A 21,213-nucleotide genomic window follows, 5' to 3' on the forward strand; every position below is an offset into this window, starting at 1 on the left:
CTTCCTTGTGACGTAGACCGCCCCCGACCAAACACCGCAAACCGAGACCCGCTGCAGGACCAGGGTCCGTTGCCCCTCTCTGCTGCCACCCTGACAACAGCTTCATTGTGACACAGACTGCACCCGCCCAAACCCCACAAAACCAGGCCCGCTTCATGCCCAGGGTTTTTTGCCCGTCTTCCCGGTCATTCCGACAACGGCTTCATTGTGACGCCGGCCACCCCCGCAAATTTTCTGCAAACCCAGGCCTGCTACGTGCCCTGGGTTCGTTGCCCCTCTCCACCGTCACCGCGACAACGGCTTCCTTGTGACGCACTCCGCCGCCGCTCAAACCTTGCAATCCCAGGCCTGCTGCGGGCACTTGATCCGTTGCCCCTCTCCGCAGTCACCCCGACAACAACTTCCTCGTGATGCAGGCCACCCCTGGCCAAAACCCGCAAATCTAGGCCTGCTGCGTGCCTGGGGTTTTTTGCCCCTCTCCGCCGTCACTCCGACAATGGCTTCATTGTGACGCAGGCCACCCCCAACCAAATTCCGCAAACTCAGGCCTGCTACGGGCCCGGGGTCCCTTGCCCCTCTCCGTCGTCACCACGACAAGTGGTTCATCGTGACACAGGCCGCACCCGCCCAAATCTTGTAAACGCAGGCCTGCTGCGGACCTGGGGTTTTTTTCCTGTCTCTGCCCTGACCCCAACAATGGTTTCATTGTGACGCACGTCGCCCCCCGCCCAAACCTTGCAAACCCAATGCCTGCTGCGGCCCCGCGGTCCGTTGCAGCTCTCCGCCTTAACCCCAACAACAGGTTCATTGTGACGCACGCCGCCCCCACCCAAACCTTACAAACCCAGGCCTGCTGCGGGCCCTGGGTCCGTTGCCCCTCTCCGCCGTCACCCCGACAACGGCTTCCTTGTGACGCAGTTCGCCCCCGCTCAAATTCCGCAATCCAAGGCCCGCTTTGAGCCTGGGGACCGTTGTCCCTCTCTGCCGGCACCCCGACAAGGGATTTATTCTTACAAAGGCTGCCCCTGCCCAAACCTTGCAAACTTAGGCCTGATGCGGTCCCGGGGTTTTTTTTCCCTCTCTGCCGTCACCCCAAAAAAGGGTTCATTGTGACGCAAGCCACCCACACCCAAACCTTACAAACCCACGCCTCCTGCGGGCTCTGGGGCCGTTGCCCCTCTCCACCGTCACTGCGACAACGACTTCCTCCTTGTGACGCAGGCAACCCCCAGTCAAATTCCGCAAACCCAGGCCTGCTACAGGCCTTGGGTCCTTTGCAGCTCTCCGCCATAACCCCGACAACAGGTTCATTGTGACGCAGGCCGCCCCCGCCCAAACCTTGCAAACCCCGGCCTGCTGCGGGCCCTTGGTCCGTTGCCCCTGTCCGCCGTCACCCCGACATCGGCTTCCTTCTGACGCAGGCTGCCCCCGCTCAAATTCCGCAAACCCAGGCCTGCTCCGGGCCCGAGGTCCGTTGCAGCTCTCCGCCGTCACCTCGACAATGGGTTCATTATGACGCACGCCGCCCCCACCAAAACCTAGCAAAACCAGGCCCGCTGAGGGCCCAGGGTGCTTAGCCCCTCTCCGTCGTCACCCCAACAACGACTTCCTTGTAACGCAGGCCGCCCCTTCTCTAATTCCGCAAACCAAGGCCTGCTGCGAGCCCTGGGGACCGTTGTCCCTCTCTGCCGTCACCCCGACATCGGATTCCTTTTGAGGCAGGCCGCCCCCGTTAAATTCCGCAAACCCAGGCCTGGTACGGATCTGGGGTCCATTGTCCCTCTCCTCCATCACCCCGACAACGCGTTCATTGTGAAACAGGCTGCCCCGGCCCAAACCTTGCAAATACAGGCCTACTGCGGGCCCTATGTTTTTTGCCCCTCTCCGTCGTCACCCCGACAAGGACTTCCCTGTGACGCAGGCCGCCCCCGCACAAATTCCGCAAACCCAGGCCTGCACCGGCCCAGAGTCCGTTGCCCCTCTCCGCCGTCACCCCGACAACGGGTTCATTGTGACGCAGGCCGCCCCCGCCCAAATTCCGCAAACCCAGGCCTGCTACGGGCCCGGGGACCGTTGACCCTCTGTGCTGTCACCCCGACAACAGGTTCATTGTGACACAGGCCGCCCCTGACCAAATTCTGCAAACCAAGGCCCGCTGCGAGCCTGGGGACCGTTCTCCCTCTCCGCCGTCACCCCGACATCGGATTGCTTTTGATGCAGGCCGCCCCCGTTAAATTCCGCAAACCCAGGCCTGGTACGGATCCGCGGTCCGTTGTCCCTCTCCTCCGTCAGCCCGACAACTGGTTCATTGTGAAACAGGCTGCCCCTGCCCAAACCTTGCAAACACAGGCCTGCTGCGGGCTCTGGGTCTGTGTCCCCTCTCTACCGTCACCCCGACAACTACTTCCCTGTGACACAGGCCGCCCCCGCCTAAATTCTGCAAACCCAGGCCTGCTACGGGCCCGGGGACCGTTGACCCTCTGTGCTGTCACCCCGACAACAGGTTCATTGTGACACAGGCCGCCCCTGACCAAATTCTGCAAACCAAGGCCCGCTGCGAGCCTGGGGACCGTTCTCCCTCTCCGCCGTCACCCCGACATCGGATTGCTTTTGATGCAGGCCGCCCCCGTTAAATTCCGCAAACCCAGGCCTGGTACGGATCCGCGGTCCGTTGTCCCTCTCCTCCGTCAGCCCGACAACTGGTTCATTGTGAAACAGGCTGCCCCTGCCCAAACCTTGCAAACACAGGCCTGCTGCGGGCTCTGGGTCTGTGTCCCCTCTCTGCCGTCACCCCGACAACTACTTCCCTGTGACACAGGCCGCCTCCGCCTAAATTCTGCAAACCTAGGCCTGCTACGGGCCCAGGGTCCGTTGCCCATCTCCGCCGTCACCCCGACAACAGCTTAATTGTGACGCATGCCGCCCCTGCCCAAACCCAGCAAACTCAGGCCGGTTGCAGGCCCGGGGTTTTTTACCCCTCTCCGACATCAATCCAACAACAGCTTCCTTATGACGCAGGCCGCCCCCACCCAAATCTTGAAAACCCAGGCCTCCTGCGGTCCCTGGGTCCGTTGCCCCTCTCCGCCGTCACTCCAACAACGGCTTCCCTGTGACGTAGGCCGCCCCCGCCCAAATTCCGCAAACCCACGCCTGGTACGGGCCCGGGCCCCGTTGCCCATCTCCGTCCTCAACATGACAATGGGTTCATTGTGACACAGGCCGCCCCCGACCAAACCTTGAAAACCCAGGCCTGCTGCGGGTCCTGGGTCCGTTGTCCCTCTCTGCCGTCAACTCGACAATGGGTTCATTGTGACGCCGACCGCCCCCAACCAAATTCGGCAAACCCAGGCATGCTGCGATCCTGGGGACCATTGCCCCTCTCCGATGTCACCCAACAACAGGGTCATTGTGACGCAGGCGGACCCCTGCACACCTTGCAAACCCAGGCCTGCCGCAGGCCCTGGGTCCTTTGCCCCTCTCCGTCGTCACTCCGACAACGGCTTCCTTGTGACGCAGGCCGCCCCTGACCAAACCTTGAAAACCGAAGCCTGTTGCGGGCCCGGAGTTTTTTACCCCTGTCCGTCATCACCCCGACAACAACTTCCCTGTGACGCAGGCCGCCCCCGCCTAAATTCCGCAAATCCAGGCCCGTTAGGAGCCTGGGGACCGTTGCCCCTCTCCGCGTCACCCCGACAACGGCTTCCTTGTGACGCAGGCCACTCCCACCCAAATTCTGCAAACCCTGGCCTACTACGGGCCTGATGTTTTTTGACTCTCTCCGCCGTCATCCCAACAACTGGTTCATTGCGACACAAGCCGTCCTCTACAGAACCTTGCAAACCCACGCCTGCAGCAGACCTCGGGTCTGTTGCCCCTCTCCACCGTCACCCCGACAACGGCTTCGTTGTGACGAAGGCGACCTCTGCCCAAATTCTGCAAACCGAGGCCTGCTGCGGTCCCTGGATCTGTTGCCCCTCTCTGTCGTCACCCCGACAAAGGCTTCCTTGTGACGCAGGCCGCCCCTGCCCACACCCCACAAACCCAGGCCCGCTGCGGGCCTTGCGTTCGTTGCCCCTCTCCACCGTCACCCCGACAACAGCAACATTGTAACGGAGCCCGCCCCACCCAAACCTTGCAAACCGAGGCCTGCTGCGGGCCCTGGGTCTGTGGCCTCTCTCCGCCGTTACCCCTACAAAAACTTCCCTGTGTCGCAGGCCGCCCCCGCCCAAATTCCGCAAACCCAGGCCCGCTACGGGCCCGGGTTCCATTGCCCCTCCGCTATAACACCGACAATGGGTTCATTGTGACACAGGCTGCCCCTGCCCAAACCTTTCAAACCCAGGACTGTTGCGGGCCCTGGGTCCGTTGCCCCTCTCTGCCGTCACCCCGACAACAGATTCCTTGTGACGCAGGTTGCCCCCGCCAAAATTCCGCAGACCCAGGCCTGCTGCGGTCCTGGTGTTTTTTGACCCTCTCCGCTGTCACCCCGACAACGACTTCCCTGTTATGCAGGCCGTCCCGGCACAAACCTTGCAAACCCAGGCCTGCTGTGGGCCCTGGGTCCGTTGCCCTTCTCCGCTCTCACCACAACAACGAGTTCATTGTGACGCACGCCACCTCTGCCCAAATTCCACAAACCCAGGCCTCCTGCGGGCCCGGGGTTTTTTGCCCTTCTCCGCCGTCACTCCGACAACGGGTTCATTTAGAAACAGGCCGCCCCCGTCCAAAGCTTGCAAACCCAGGCCTGCTGCGGGCCCGGGGTTTTTTGCCCCTCTCCTCCGTCACCCCAACAATAAGTTCATTGTCACGCAGACCGCCCCAGCCCAAACCTTGCAAACCGAGACCTGCTGATGGCATTAGGTCCGTTGCCCCTCCCTGCAGTCACCCCGACAACGGCTTCCTTGTGACGCAGGCCTCCCTCGGCCAAATTCCGCAAACCCAGGCCTGCTACAGGCCCAGGATTCGTTGTACCTCTCCGCCTTAACCCCGATAACATGTTCATTGTGATGCAGGACGCCCCCACCCAACCCTTGCAAACCAAGGTCTCTGCGGGCCCGGGTTCCGTTGCACCACTCCGCCGTAACCCAACAAAAGGTTCATTGTGACGCAGGCCGCCCCCACCCAAACCTTGATAACCCAGGCCTGCTACTGGCCCTGGGTCCGTGTCCCCTCCCCGCCGTCACCCTGATATCTGCTACCTTGTGACGTAGGGCGCCCCCGACCAAAGACTGCAATCCCATTTTCGCTGCAGGCCCAGTGTTTGTTGCCCCTCTCCACCGTCACCCCGACAACGCCTTCCTTGCGATGCAGGACGCCACCGTCCAAACCCCGCAAACCCAGGCCCGCTGCTGGCCCGGAGTTTTTTGCCCCTCTCTGCCGTCACTCCGACAACGGCTTTGTTGTAACGCAGGCCGCCCCTGCCCAAATTCAACAAAGCCAGGCCCGCTGCGAGCCTTGGAACCGTTGCTCTTCTCCGCCGTCACCCCGACAACGGGTACATTGTGACACAGGCCGCCCCCACCCAAATTCCGCATACCCAGGCCCGCTGAGATCCTGGGGACCGTTGCACCTCCCCGCTGTCACCCCAACAACGGCTTCCTTGTGACGCAGGCAGCCCCCGCCCAAATTCCGCAAACGCAGGCCTGCTACCGGCCCAGTTTCCGTTGCCACTCTCCTCCGTTCACCCCGAAAATGGGAAGCCTCCGCCCAAACCTTGCAATCCGAGGCCTGCTGCGGGCCCCGGGTCTGTTGCCCCTCTCTCTCATTACCCCGACAACGACTTCCTTGTGATGCAGGCCGCCCCCGCCCAAATCCCGCAAACCCAGGCCCTCTGCGAGCCTGGGGATCATTGCCCCTCTCCCTCGTCACTCTGACAACGGCTTTATTATGACGCCAGCCGCCCCCTCCCAAATTCCGCAAACTCAGCCACTCTACAGGCCTAGGGACCGTTACCCCTCTCCCCCGTCACCCCGACAACGTGTTCATTGTGACACAGGCCGCCCCTGACCAAACCTTGCAAACCCAAGCCTGCTGCGGTCCCTGGGTCCGTTGCCCCTCTCCGCTGTCACCCCGACAACGGCTTCATTGTGACGCAGGCCGCCCCCGCCCAAATTCTGCAAACTCAGACCTGCAGAGGGCCCGTTTATTTTTGCCTTTCTCCATCGTCACCCCAACAACAGCTTCCTTTGACGCAGGCCGCTCCCTCCCAAATCTTGAAAACCCAGGCCTGCCACGGGTCTGGGGTCCGTTGCCCCTCTCCGCCGTCACCCCGACAACGGCTTCCTTGTGACTCAGGCCACCCCCGCCAAAATTCTGCAAACCCAGGCCCGCTGCAAGTCTGGGGACCGTTGCCAGTCTCCACCGTCACCCCGACAACGGGTTCATTGTGACACAGGCCGCCCCCGACCAAACCATGCAAACCCAGGCCTGCTGCAGGCCCTAGGTCCGTTGTCCCTCTCCGGTGTAACCCGACAACGGCTTCCTTCTGACGCAGGCTGTCCCCGCCCAAATTCCGCAAACCCAGGCCTGCTACGGGCCCGGGGTCCGTTGCCCCTCTCCGCCCTCACACCGACAACAGGTTCATTGTTACGCAGGAAGCACCCGCCCAAACCCCAGAAAACCCAGGCCCCCTGCGGGCCCAGGGTTTTTTGCGCCTATTCGCCGTCACCCCAAAAAAGGCTACATTGTGACGCCGAACACCCCCGCCTAAATTCCGCAAACCCAAGCCTACTGCGAGCCTGGGAACCGTTGCCCATCTCGGCCGTCACCCCGACAACAGGTTCATTGTGACGCAGGCCGCCCCCGCCCAAACATTGAAACCCATGCCTGCTGCGGGCCCGGGGTTTTTTGCCCCTCTCCGCCGTCACCCCAACAACGGCTTTCTTGTGGCTCAGGCCACCCCAGCCAAATTTCCGCAAACCCAGGCCTGCTACGGGCCCCGGGTCCATTGCCCCTGTCCTCCGTCACCCCGACAATGGGTTCATTGTGACACAGGCTGCCCCCACCCAAATTTCGAAAACCCAGGCCTGCTGCGGGCCCTAGGTCCGTTGCCCCTCTCCGCCGTCACCCCGACAACGGCTTCCTTGTGACGCAGGCCACCCACGCCCAAATTCCACAAATCCAGGCCAGCTACAGATCCGGGGTCCGTTGCCCCTCTCATCCGTCGCCACGAAAACGGGTTCATTGTGACGCAGGCCGCCCCCACCCAAACCTTGCAAACGCAGGCCTGCTGCGGCCCCGGGATCCCTTGCCCCTCTCCACTGTCACCCCGACAACAGCTTCCTTGTGACGCAGGCCGCCACTGCCCAAACCATGCAAACCCAGGCCCACTGCGGGCCCAGGGTTTTTTGCCCCTCTCCGCCGTCACCCCAACAAAGGCTTCCTTGTGACGCAGACCGCCCACGCCCAAATTTTGCAAACCCAGGCCTGCTACGGGCCAGGGGTCCGTTGCCCCTCTCCTCCGTCACCCCAACAACGGCTTCCTTGTGACGCAGGACGCCCCCGCCCAACCCCGCAAGCCCAGGCCTGCTGCGGGCCCGGGGTTTTTTGCCCCTCTCTGCCGTCACCCCAAAAACGGCTTCATTGTGACGCCGAATGCCCCCGCCTAAATTCCGCAAACCCAGGCCCCCTGCGAGCCTGGGGACCGTTGCCCCTCTCGGCCGTCACCCGAACAACGGGTTCGTTGTGACACAGGCTGCCCCTGACCAAATCTTGAAAACCCAGGCCTGCTGCGGGCCCCGGGTCCGTTGTCCCTCTCCGCTGTCACTGTCATGGTTTGACATGACAGCTTTTTTTGCTATGGGGGAAGGGGCTGCAAAGATGGCTCCTGCAAGAAGTTGCTCACAACTCTCCCCAGCTCAGAAAAGGCTCACTTCTGGGGCTGAGCCAATTAGACGCCTCCACGATCACTTTTTAAGAAGAAGCCAGAACGGGAGGTGTCTTCCTCCATCTTCTTTTTTTTCTTCTGCCCCTTCTTCTCTTCTTCTGGCTGGTGGTGGTGCAAGGAGTAGGAACAATGAGAGAGACAACCATGCGGACTCCAAGGTCAGTGATGAAAGAGAGGAGGAGGTGTGCTGTAGCAGAGACTCCCCTGCATTCTATGGAGAGAACTGGTGAAGATGAGATTTATTTTCATTTCTTTAAAGACCCCGCATCAGCGGTACAGACTCATTTTGATAATGAGCCCGCATCAGGGGCAGAGACTCATTTTGCTAAAGCTGACCCCGGACCAGGGGCAGCAATTCACTTCATTAAAGGCCCCCAGCCAGGGACAGTGATTTTGGTCGGAGGAGGCCTTGTCCCGAAGGATGGACCCTTTATCACTATGGCCGAGCAGGCCCTGTCCCGAGGAAGGGACCCAATATCCACAGCTGCAACTGTGGGGAGGAACCCACGACAAAGCAGCTCATTAAACTTATGCCCAGAAGAGGCCTTGTCCCGAGAGAGGGACCCTGCAACTGCAGAAACTGCAACCGCGGTGAAGAATCCACGTCAGAGATATTCACCAAGGACTGTGTCCCAAGGAAGGGACCTTGCAAGTGCAGAAACTGCAACCGCGGTGAAGAATCCACGTCAGAGATATTCACCAAGGACGGTGTCCCCAGGAAGGGAACCTGTATCGGCAGAAGCCGCAGCTGCTGGGAACAACCCACACCAGAGAAGTTTGTTAAGGACTGTGTTCCGGGGGAGGAACCCCGTGTTGGAGCAGGGGAAGAATGCCAGGAGTCATCCTCATCTGAGAAGACAGAAGCAGCAGAGCCCATCTGTGAGAGACTGACCACATCCCCCACACCCTGCCCCCCTGAGCCGTTGTGGGGGGGAGGAGGTAGAGATATCGGGAGCAGTGAGCTGGGCCCGGGAAGAAAGGAGGGATGGGGGAGGGAGATCTTAAAGTGCTGGTTGTAATTTTCTCATCATTCTACTCCCTTTTTACTTTTATTCTGTTCTGTTTCTTGTAGAATAAACTTTCCTACTTTCCACTCTAAGTCGAGTACTAGAGTCTGTTTTGCCCAGAACCATAATTGGCAGTGAGCCCTCCCTGCCCTTGTCTCAATTCACAACAATCTTGTTTATCTTTTTACTCCCATTTCGCTGGGTCCGCAAACCCAGGCCTCCTACGGGCCCGGGGACCGTTGCCCCTCTCCACCGTCACCTCGACAACAGTTTCATTGTGACGCAGGCCGCCGCCGACCAAACCTTGCAAACCCAGGCCTGCTGCGGGCCCGGGGTTTATTGTCCCCCTCCTCTGTCACCCCGAAAACGGCTTCAGTGTGACGCAGGCCGCCCCCGCCCAAACCCCGCAAACGCAGGCCTCCTGCGGGCCCTGGGTCTGTTGCCCCTCTCTGCCGTCACTCCGACAACGACTTCCCTGTGACGCAGGCTGCCCCCGCCCAAATTTCGAAAACCCAGGCCTGCTACGGGCCCTGGGTCCGTTGTCCCTCTCCTCCGTCACCCCGACAACAGCTTCATTGTAACGGAGCCCGCCCCACCCAAACCTTGCAAACCCAGGCCTGCTGCGGGCCCTGGGTCTGTGGCCCTTCTCCACCGTCACCCCGACAACAACTTCCCTGTGACGCAGGCCACCCCCGCCTAACTTCTGCAAACCCAGGCCCGCTGTGAGCCTGGGGACCGTTGCCCCTCTCCACTGTCAACCCGACAATGCCTTCCTTGTGACGCGGACCGCCCCCGGCCAAATTCCACAAACCCAGGCCTGCTACGGGCCCAGGGTCCGTTGCCCCTCTCCGCCGTCACCCCGACAACAGGTTCACTGTGACGCAGGCCACCCCCGCCCAAACCTTGCAAACCCAGGCCTGCTACAGGCCCTGGATCTGTTGCCCCTCTCCGCCATCACCCTGACAACGGCTTCCTTGGGACGCAGGCCGTTCCCCGCCAACCCTGCACGCCGAGGGCCGCTCAGGGCCCGACTGCTTCGATCCCGTCTCCGCCGTCATGCCAACAACTCGTTCATTGTGACGCAGGCTGTCCCTCCGCTCACGCTGCACCCCGTGGCCTGCTGCGATCCTAGCTGCTGTTACCCCGTCTCCACCCTCATGCCCTCAACAGGTACATTGTGATGCAGTTTGCCCCCGCCCAAAGTCCGCACCCCGTGGCCCGCAGCGATCCCGGCCGCCGTTACCCCATTTCCACTGTCACCATGGGAACAGGTCCATTGTGACACAGGTTTTCCCTATGAGTCCAGCCGCCATTCTTTGTCTCCGCCGAATCTCCCCCCATCCCCCCCAACAACCCCACATACTATTCACTGTGATATAGGCTGTTCCCTCCCCGCCCCAACCTTGCACCCTGTGGCTTGCTGCAAGGCCAGCCTCCATTAATCCCTCTCCACTGTCACCCTGACAACAGCTTCCTTGTGACGCAGGCCGCCCCAACCCAAATTCCACAAACCCAGGCCTGCTATGGGACCGGGGTCTGCTGCCCTCTCCTCCGTCACCCTGACAATGGGTTCATTGTGACACAGGCCGCCCCTGACCAAACCTTGAAAACCCAGGCCTGCTGCGGGCCCAGGGTTTATTGCCCCTTTCCGCCATCACCCCGAGAACGGCTTCCTTGTGACGCATGCCGCCCCTGGCAAAATTTCGCAAACCCAGGCCTGCAACGGGCCCAGGGACCATTGCCCCTCTCTGCTGTAACCCCGACAACAGCTTGATTAGTGTCATAAATTAGGAACACAATGAGTCATAATCCAATTATAATTTTATTAATTATAGCAAGTAGAATATGAGCAAAGACAGCGCTGGATGGCAGGGGAGTCTGCGCTCCGCCAACTGCCATACTGATTAGTTTAAATAGTCCCTTTTTATACATTTTACATCCGTGGCCGTAAAGTAGGAGAACTGCTCTGCGCATGCTTCAGTTACTGTGAGGGGTCTTTTTTCTGTCTTTCGGTGCTTGCTGAGTAAGAAGTTTTCCGTCTTTGTTTTATAATTGATCCCTCACTTAGATAGAGTTGTTTATCTTCGCCAGTCCCTTAGAACATCTTGTAGTCATCCTTGAGCAGTATCTCTCCTGTTTACACAAATGGTGTCTGCTATGTGAAGGCAATTGCAGTTATCTTATCTCACATGAGTGATGTCCTGCAGCTGTTCACATAAGCACTTTCCTTTCTTTTGTAGCTTAACCTTTACATTGAGCTTAACATAAATTTTAATAAACAATACCCTAATTCATAGTTTCTTACAATTATGACGCAGGCCGACCCCGCCTAAACCTTGAAAACCCAGGCCTACTGCGGTCCCTGGGTCTGTTACCCCTCTCCGCCGTCACCCCGACAACAGCTTCCTTCTGACGCAGGCTGTCCCCGCCCAAATTCCACAAACCCAGGCCTGCTACGGGCCCGGGGTCCGATGCCGCTCTCCTCCGTCACCCCGAAAATGGGTAAATTGTGAAACAGAAGCCCCCGACTAAACTTTGAAAACCCAAGCCTGTTGCGGGCCCAGGGTTTTTTGCCCCTCTTGCCGTCATCCCAACAACAATTTTCCTGTGACGCAGGCCGCCCCCGCCCAAATTCAACAAACCCTGGCCTGCTGCGGGCCGGGATCCATTGCAACTCTCCGTCGTAACCCAGATAACAGGTTCCTTGTGACGTAGACCGCCCCCTAACAAACCCCCAAATCTTGAAAACCCAGGCTCTCTGCAGGCCCAGGGTCCGTTGCCTCTCTCCGCCGTAACCCCGACAACGGGTTCATTGTGATGCAGGCCACCCCTGCCCAAACCTTGAAAACCCTGGCCTGCTGCGGGCCCTGGGTCCGTTGTCCCTCTCCACCGTCACCCCGACAATGACTTCCCTGTGATGGTGGCCGCCCCCAACAAAATTCCGCAAACCCAGGCCCGCTGCGAGCCTGGGGATTTTTGTCTCTCTCCACCGTCACCCCGACAAGAGCTTCCATGTGACACAGGCTGCTCCCGCCCAAATTCCTGAAACCCACGCCTGCTACGGGTCCAGGGTCCATTGTCTCTCTCCTCCGTCAGCCGACAACGGGTTCCTTGTGACGCAGGCCGCCCCCGCCCAAACCTTGCAAACCCAGGACTGCTGCAGGCCCTGGGTCCGTTCCCCTCTCCGCCGTCACCCCGACAACAACTTCCCTGTGTTGCAGGCCGCTCCCGCCCAAATTCCGCAAACCCAGGCCCGCTGCGAGCCTGAGGACTGTTGCCCCTCTCCGCCGTCACCCCAACAACAGCTTCATTGTAACGCAGGCTGCCCCCGCCCAAATCTCTAAAACCCAGGCCTCCTGCGGGTCCGGGGTCTTTTGCCCGTCTCCGCTGTCACCCCGACAACGACTTCCCTGTGACGCAGGCCGCCCCAGACTAAATTTTGCAAACCCAGGCCCGCTGAGAGCTTGGGGACCATTTCCCCTCTCCGCTTTCACCCCAACAACGGGTTCATTGTGACACAGGCTGCCCCTGACCAAACCTTGAAAACCCACGCCTGCTGCAGACCTCGGGTCTGTTGCCCCTCTCCGCCGTCACCCCGACAACAACTTACCTATGACGCAGGCCGCCCTCATCCAAATTCCGCAACCCCAGGCCCTCTGTGAGCCTAGGGACCATTGCCCCTCTGCGCCGTCACCCCGACAAGGGGTTCATTGTGACGCACGCCGTCCCCGCCCAAACCTTGCAAACCCACGCCTCCTACGGGTGAGGGGTCCGTTGCCCCTCTCCGCCGACACCCTGACAACAGGTTCATTGTGACGCAGGCCTGCCCCGCCAAATTCCGCAAACCCAGATCTTCTGTGGGCCCGGGGGCTGTTGCCCCTCTCCGTCGTCACTCCGACTAAGTCTTCCTTGTGACGCAGGCCGCCCCTGCCCAATGTCCGCAAACCCAGGCCCGCTGCGAGCTTGGGGACCTTTGTCCACGTCAACCGTCAATCCGACGACGGCTTCCCTGTGACCTAGGGCGCCGCTGCCCAAATTCCGCAAACTCTGGCCAGCTGCAAGCCTGGGAAAGTTGCCCCTCTCCGTCGTCACTCCGACAACGGGTTCATAGTGACACAGGCCGCCCCTGACCAAAACTTGAAATTCCAGGCCTGCTGCGGGCCCGGGGTTTTTTGCCTCTCTCCGCCGTCACCCCGTAAACAGGGTCATTGTGACCCAGGCCGCCCCCTCCCAAACCTTGCAAACCCAGGCCTGCTTCGGGCCAAGGGTTTTTTGCCCCTCTCCGCCGTCACCCTGACAACGACTTCCTTTTGACGCAGGCCGCCCCCGCCCAAAATCCGAAAACTAAGGCCTGCTACGGGCCCTGGGTCCGTTGTCCCTCTCCGTCGTCACCCTGACAACAATTTCCCTGTGACGCAGGTCACCCCTGCTCAAATTCCTCAAACCCACGCCTGCTACGGGCCCGGCGTTCGTTGCCAATCTCCGGTGTCACCCCGACAGCGGGTTCATTGTTACGAAGGCCGCCCCTACCCAAATCTTGCATACCCAGGTTTACTGCGGGCCCGGGGTTTTTTCCCCTTCTCCGCACTCACCCCAACAATGGTTTCATTGTGACGCACGTCGCCCCCGCCCAAATTCTGCAAACCCATGTTTGCTCCGGGCCCTGGGAGGGTTGCCCCTCTCCGAGGTCACCCCGACAACGGCTTCCTTGTGAGGCAGGCCACCCCTGCTAAAACCCCGTAAACCAAGGCCTGCTGCGGACCCGGGGTTTTTTGCCCCTCTCCCCCGTCACCCTGACAATGACTTTCTTGTGAGGCAGGCAACACCCGCCCAAATTCCGCAAATCCCACGCCAGCTGCGAGCCTGGGGACCGTTGCTCCTCTCCGTCATCACACCGAAAACGGCTTCCAGTTACGCAGGCCGCCCCCACCCAAATTCTGGAAACCCAGGCCTGCTAGGGGCCCGGGGTCCGTTGCCCCTCTCCTCCGTTACACCGAGAACGGCTTCCTTGTGACGCAGGAAGCCCCAGCCCAAGCCTTGCAAACCCACGCCTGCTGCGGGCCCGGGGTTTTTTTTCCCCTTTCCGCGGTCACCCCAAAAATGGATTCATTGTGACGCAGGTCACCCCCGCCCAAATTTTCAAAACACAGACCTGCTACAGGCCTGGGATCCGTTGCCCCTCTCCACCGTCACCCCGAGCACAGGTTCATTGTGACGCAGGCCGCCCCTACCCAAACCCCGCAAACTCAGGCCCTCTGCAGCCCCGGGGTTTTTTGCCTCTCTCCGCCGTCATTCCGAAAACGGCTTCCTTCTGATGCAGGAAGCCGCCACCCAAATTCCGCAAACCAAGGCCCGCTGCGGGCCCTGGGTCTGTTGCCCCTCTCCGCTGTAACCCTGATAACGGGTTAATTGTGGCGCAGGCTGCCCCTGCTCAAATATTGCAAACCCAGACCTGCTGCAGGCCTTGGCTCTGTTGCCTCTCTCCGCTGTTACCCCGACAACGGGTTCATTGTGACGCAGGAAGCCCCTGACCAAACCTTGAAAACCCTGGCCTGCTGCGGGCCCTGTGTCTCTTACCCCTCTCCGCCGTCACCCCGACAACGAGTTCCCTGTGATGCAGGCCGTCCCCGCCCAAATTCCGCAAACCCAGGCCTGCTGTGGGCCCGGTGTTTTTTACCCCTCTCCGCCACCACCCCGACAACAAGTTCCCTGTGATGCAGGCCGTCCCCGATCAAATACCGCAAACCAGGCCCGCTGCGAACCTGGGGACCGTTGCCTTTCTCCAATGTAACCCTGACCTCATGTTCATTGTGACGCAGGCCGCCCCCGCCCAAACCTTGCAAACCCAGGACTGCTGCAGGCCCTGGGTCCGTTCCCCTCTCCGCCGTCACCCCGACAACAACTTCCCTGTGTTGCAGGCCGCTCCCGCCCAAATTCCGCAAACCCAGGCCCGCTGCGAGCCTGAGGACTGTTGCCCCTCTCCGCCGTCACCCCAACAACAGCTTCATTGTAACACAGGCTGCCCCCGCCAAAATCTCTAAAACCCAGGCCTCCTGCGGGTCCGGGGTCTGTTGCCCGTCTCCGCTGTCACCCCGACAACGACTTCCCTGTGACGCAGGCCGCCCCAGACTAAATTTCGCAAACCCAGGCCCGCTGAGAGCTTGGGGACCATTTCCCCTCTCCGCTTTCACCCCAACGGGTTCATTGTGACACAGGCTGCCCCTGACCAAACCTTGAAAACCCACGCCTGCTGCAGACCTCGGGTCTGTTGCCCCTCTCCGCCGTCACCCCGACAACGACTTACCTATGACGCAGGCCGCCCTCGTCCAAATTCCGCAACCCCAGGCCCTCTGCGAGCCTAGGGACCATTGCCCCTCTGCGCCGTCACCCCGACAAGGGGTTCATTGTGACGCACGCCGCCCCCGCCCAAACCTTGCAAACCCACGCCTCCTACGGGTGAGGGGTCCGTTGCCCCTCTCCGCCGTCACCCCGACAACGGCTTCCTTGTGATGCAGGCTGACCCCGCCAAATTCCGCAAACTCAGGCCTGCTAAGGGCCCGGGGTCCGTTGCCCCTCTCCTCCATCACACCGACAACGTATTCATTGTAAGACAGGCCACCCCCGACCAAACCTTGCAAACCCAGGCCTGCTGCGGGCCCTGGGTTTTTTGCCCCTCTCCGCCGTCACCCCGACAACGGCTTCCTTGTGATGCAGGTCGCCCCTGGGCAAATTCTGCAAACCCAGACCTGCTACGGGTCAGGAGTCCGTTGCACCTCTCCGCCGTAACGCCGACAACAGGTTCATTCTGACTCAGTCCCCCCCCACCCAAACCTTGCAAACCCATGCCTGCTGCAGATCCTCGGTCTGTTGCCCCTCTCCACTGTCACCCTGACAACGGCTTCCTTCTGACGCAGGCTGCCCCCGCCCAAATTCCGCAAACCCAGGCCTGCTACGTTCCAGTGGTTTTTTTCCCCTCTCCGCCGTCATCCCGACAACGACTTCATTGTAACTCACGCCGCCCCCGCCCAAAGCTTGCAAAGCCACGCCTGCTGCGAGTCCTGGGTCCGTTGCCCCTCTCCGCCGAAACCCCGACAACAGGTTCATTGTGACGCATGCCTCCCCCGCCCAAACCTTGAGAACTCAGGCCCGCTAGGGGCCCGGGGTTTTTTGCCCCTCTCCGTCATCACTCCGAGAACAGCTTCATTGCTACGGAGGTCGCCCCCACCGAAATTCCGAAAACCCAGGCCCACTGCGAGCATAGGAACCATTGTCCCTCTCTGATGTAAAACTGACAATGACTTCCTTGTAACGCAGGCTGCCCTCGCCCAAATTCCGCAAACCCAGGCACTCTACAAGTTTGGGTACTGGTACCCCTCTCCGCCGTCACCCCGACAACAGGTTCATTGTGACGCGGGCCGCCCCTGCCCAAACTTTGAAAACCCAGGTCTGCTGCAGACCCTGGGTCCCTTGCCCCTCCTCGCCGTCACCCCGACAACGACTTCCTTGTGACGCAGGCCGCCCCCACCCAAATTACGCAAACCCAGGCCCGCTAAAGGCCTGGGAACCGGTAACCCTCTCCGCCGTCACCCTGACAACGGCTTCCTTGTGACGTAGGCCGCACCCGATCAAATCCCGCAAACGCAGGCCTGCTGCGAGCCTGGGGACCGTTGCCCCTCTCCGCTGTAACCACGACAACGGGTTCATTTTGACACAGACTGCTTCTGACCAAATATTGAAAAACCATGCCTGCTGTGGGCCTTGGGTTTTTTGCCCCTCTCTGCCGTCACCCCGACAACGGGTTCATTGTGACACAGTCTGACCCCGTGAAAACCTTGCAAACCCAGGCCTGCTGCGGGCCCTTGGTCTGTTGTCCCTCTCCGCTGTCACCCCGAAAACGACTTCCTTTTGACGCAGGCAGCCCACACCCTCATTCCGCAAACCTAGGCCCGATACAGGCCTGGGGACCGTTACCGTTCTCCGCCATCATCCTGATAACGGGTTCATTGTGACACAGGCCGCTCCTGACCAAACCTTGAAAACCCAGGCCTGCTGCGGGCCCTGGCTCCGTTGTCGATCTCCGCCGTCACCCCAACAGCGGGTTCATTGTGACTCAGGCTGCACCTGACCAAATCTTGAAAACCCAGGCCTGCTGCGGGCCCGAGTTTTTTGTCCTTCTCCGTCGTCACCCTGACAACGACTTCCCCAGGCCTGCTGCGGGCTCTGGCTCCGTTGCCCCTCTCTGCTGTCACCCCGACAACGGCTTCCTTGTGACGCATGCCGTCCCTGCACAAACCTTGCAAACTGAGGCCTGCTCTGGGCCCTAGGTCTGTTGATCCTCTCCACCGTCACCCCAACAATGACTGCCCTGTGACGCATCCCGCCCCCACCCAAATTTCGCAAACCCAGGCCCGCTACGAGACTAGGGACCGTTGCCTCTCTCCGCTGTCACCCCGAAAACAGGTTCATTGTGATGCAGGTCGCCCCCGCCCACACCTTGCAAACCCAGGCCTGCTGTGGACCCTGGGTCCTTTGCACCTCTCCGCCTTCACGGTGACAACGGGTTCCTTGTGACGCAGGCCGCCCTTGTCAAAACCCCGCAAATCCAGGCCCGCTCCAGCCCCGGGTTTTTTGCCCCTCTCTGCCGTCACTCCGACAACGGCTTCTGGTGACACAGGTCGCCACCGCCCAAATTCTGCCAACCCAGGCCCGCTGCAAGACTGGGAACCGTTGCCTCTCTCCGCCGTCACCCGGGCAACGGGTTCATTGTGACACAGGCCGCCCCCACCCAAACCTTGCAAACCCAGATTTCCTGCAGGCCCTGGATCCGTTGCCCCTCCCCGCCGTCACTCCAACAACGGCTTCCTTGTGACGCAGGCCGCCCCCACCCAAACCTTGCAATCCCAAACCTGCTGCGGGCCCTGGGTCTGTTGCCCCTCTCCGCTGTCACCCCAATAATGGCTTCATTGTGACGCAAGTCGCCCCCGCCCAAATCTTTGAAACCCACGCCTGCTGCGGACCCTGGGTCTGTTGCCATTCTCCGATGTCACCCCGACAACGACTTCCCTGTGATGCAGGCAGCCCACGTCCAAATTTTGCAAACCCAGGTCTGCTGCAGGCCCAGGGTCCATGGCCCCTGTCCGCCGTCACAACGACAACAGGTTCATTGGTACGCAGGTCGCCCCCGCCCAAACCTTGAAAACACAGGCCCACTGAGGGCCCAGGGTGTTTTGACCCTCTCCGCCATCACCCCGACAACGACTGCCTTGTGACGTAGGCTGCCCCTTCCCAAATTCCACAAACCAAGCCCCGATGCGAGCCTGGGGACCGTTGTCCCTCTCCGCCGTCACCCCGACAACGGCTTCCTTTTGACGCAGGCCGCCCCCACCCAAATTCCGAAAATCCAGGCCTGCTACGGGTCCAGGGTCCATTGTCCCTCTCCTCCGTCACCCTGACAATGACTTCTTTGTGACGCATGCCGCCCCCGCCCAAATCTTGCAAACCCACGCGTGCTGGGGGCCCTGGGTCCGTTGCCCCTCTCCTCAGTCACCTCGACGAGTTCCTTGTGACGCAGGCCGCCCCCGCCCAAACCTTGCAAACCCACGCGTGATGGGGGCCCTGGGTCCGTTGCCCCTCTCCTCGGTCACCCCAACAACAGCTTCATTGTGACGCAGGCCACCCCCGCCCAAAGCTTGCAAACCCAGGACTGCTGCAGGACCTGGGTCTGTGGCCCCTCTTCGCCATCACCCCGACAACAACTTCCCTGTGACGCAGGCCGCCCCCGCCCAAATTCCAAAAACGCAGGCCCACTGCGAGCCTGAGGACCATTGCCCCTCTCTGCTGTCACCCCGACAACGGGTTCATTTTGACACAGGGCGCCCCCACCCAAACCTTGCAAACCCAGGCCTGCTGCGGGCCCGGGGTTTTTTTCCCCTCTCTGTCATCACCCCAACAACGGGTTCATTGTGAAGCAGGCCACCCCCGCCCAAACCTTGCAAACCCAAGCCTGCTGCGGGCCTTGGCTCTGTTGCCCCTCTCTGCTGTCACCCCGACAACGGGTTCATTGTGTGTAGTGGGTCTGGGATGGTAGTGATTTTCCACAGCAGCTCCTGCAGTGCTGTGCTTACTGTTGATATCAATATTATGACTACCGCTTGCACAACATCAGGACTGTCCCTCCAGCATTCCTTCCCCCACCTTCACCAATAGCTGTGGGTGGGCATGATCTTGGGAGGGACTATGGCCAGGACAGCTGACCCAGACTGACCAAGGAGATATTCCATACAATATGACATCAGCTCAGTAATATAAACTGGGGGAGAGGAGCAGGAAGGGGAGGCGAGATTCATTTCTGGCCTTCCCAAAGCAACCGCTACGCGTACTGAAGCCCTACTTCTCGGGAGGTGGCCGGACATCGCTGCTGATGGGAAGTAGAGAGTAACAGCTTATCTGCTTTTGCTTTGCTTCCCGCGCGCGCGGCTTTACTGCTTATTTATTAAACTGCTTTTATCTCAACCCACCAGACTCCCATCTTATTTCTCCCCTTCCCTGGCTTGCTGAGGAGGTGGGGGATAAAGCGGTGTGGTGGGCACCTGGCATCCAGCCAGGCTCAAACTACCACAGCCCTTTTGGCGCCCAACGTGGGGCCAAATAATAGCAGTTTTACATTAACTCCATTGCAATTACAGTAAGCCAATGAGTGCAAAGTTCCTGTGCTGGTCACGGAGCCTTGCTGTTATGCAGCTTATCTTACACTTTCTAATGTTTGGGAACATGATGCTACTAACGTTGACTATCTGCTGTGCTTTAACCTTAATAGCTTTGCTAAGCTGGCTATATAATTTTGTGAAAAGGATGAAGGGGCCTGGGAACATGATGGCCCAAATAATAATAGTAAGTCTCATTCTGTTACTGATGAATTTAGTGTGCTGTGGGAGCTATCTTGTGGAGGCCATGGGGCAAAGCATCTCTTTCTCCTCAGCTCGGACTGATCTAGACAATTTTGTTACACAGACTTCCCAGGTCCTTAGTCACCCTTATACGAGAGTTTTAATATTACTAATTAACATGGTTGGTATATTATATATCTTGTGTATCATCTGGGTATCAGAGAGTACAAATTTGCGATGGAAACATGTTAAAATTCCCTCTGAAGCGGCCAGTCCCTGGGTGGCAGGGTATGTAGATGAATTTAGGCAAATTCCTAGGACGGTTATCACCTCCTGTAACCTGGGATTTTACATCTGAACAGATAAAAAATCCTGCTTTACTGACACGCTACCTGATAGAAGGGTGTCTTACCTACCCTAATGAGGCCCATCAGGTTCAGGCACTATACTGGGGCCTAGCCTCTGCCTACCGAGCTGCATTCCAGTCCTCTCAGAGAACTATGATTGAAATGGAAACTCAAACGGTACCTGAGACCAACATAGTTGAGTCAGTCGCAGTCCAGCCCTCTCAGAGAACTATGGCCGAGGTGGAAATTCAAACTATACCTGAGACTACCATGGTTGAGTCAGGGAACCAACCAACAACCACAGTGGTTGCCCCAGTAGTGAAAAAGAAGCAGTGGATAAGGAGATCAAGTCCATATCATCGATTAGTAAGGGCAGAAGAGGAGGAAGAGGAAAGGCTAGAAGAAGAAATTGGTCCTTCGGTAAGGAGATCAGGAGAAGCAGTGAAAGAAATCGAAAAGGAAATTGAAACTACTCGGTCCCTCACCTCAACAGAACTTAGAGATATGAGAAAAGATTACAGTCGCCAGCCAGGTGAGCGGATTGGTGCCTGGCTGCTCCGATGTTGGGATAACGGGGCTGACAGTCAGCAATTGGAAGGTAGAGAAGCCCAACAGCTAGGATCTCTTGCTAGGGACCGGGGAATTGATAGAGGCATTGGAAAGAAGACCTCAATTTGTAGTCTCTGGAAATGACTCCTCTCAAGTGTACTGGCAAGATACCCATTCAAGGAAGACCTTGTAAATGCCCGAGGAAAGTGGACTAGAGCTGATGAAGGGATCCAATATCTAAGGGAATTAGCTGTGTTGGAAGTCATCTATGGTGATCTGGATAATGCTGAGGCCTCCACAGACCCAGACGATGTCCAGTGTACACGGGCCATGTTGAGAAAAGTGATTCAGAGTGCCCCCGCTACATATTCTAATATCCTGGCAATGGTGTATCATCCAGACATGGACATACCAACAGTGGAGAGGGTATCTTCTTGGTTACAGAACTATGAAGAGAGCCTCTGCACCTCCTCATCAGTGTGGGATGATGGCCTGATTGTCAGATCTGCCTCAAGAATTCAGTCATCCACTGTCCCGAC

The sequence above is a fragment of the Colius striatus genome, unplaced genomic scaffold (genome assembly GCF_028858725.1).
Source record: "Colius striatus isolate bColStr4 unplaced genomic scaffold, bColStr4.1.hap1 scaffold_44, whole genome shotgun sequence".
Classification (NCBI taxonomy): Eukaryota; Metazoa; Chordata; class Aves; order Coliiformes; family Coliidae; genus Colius; species Colius striatus.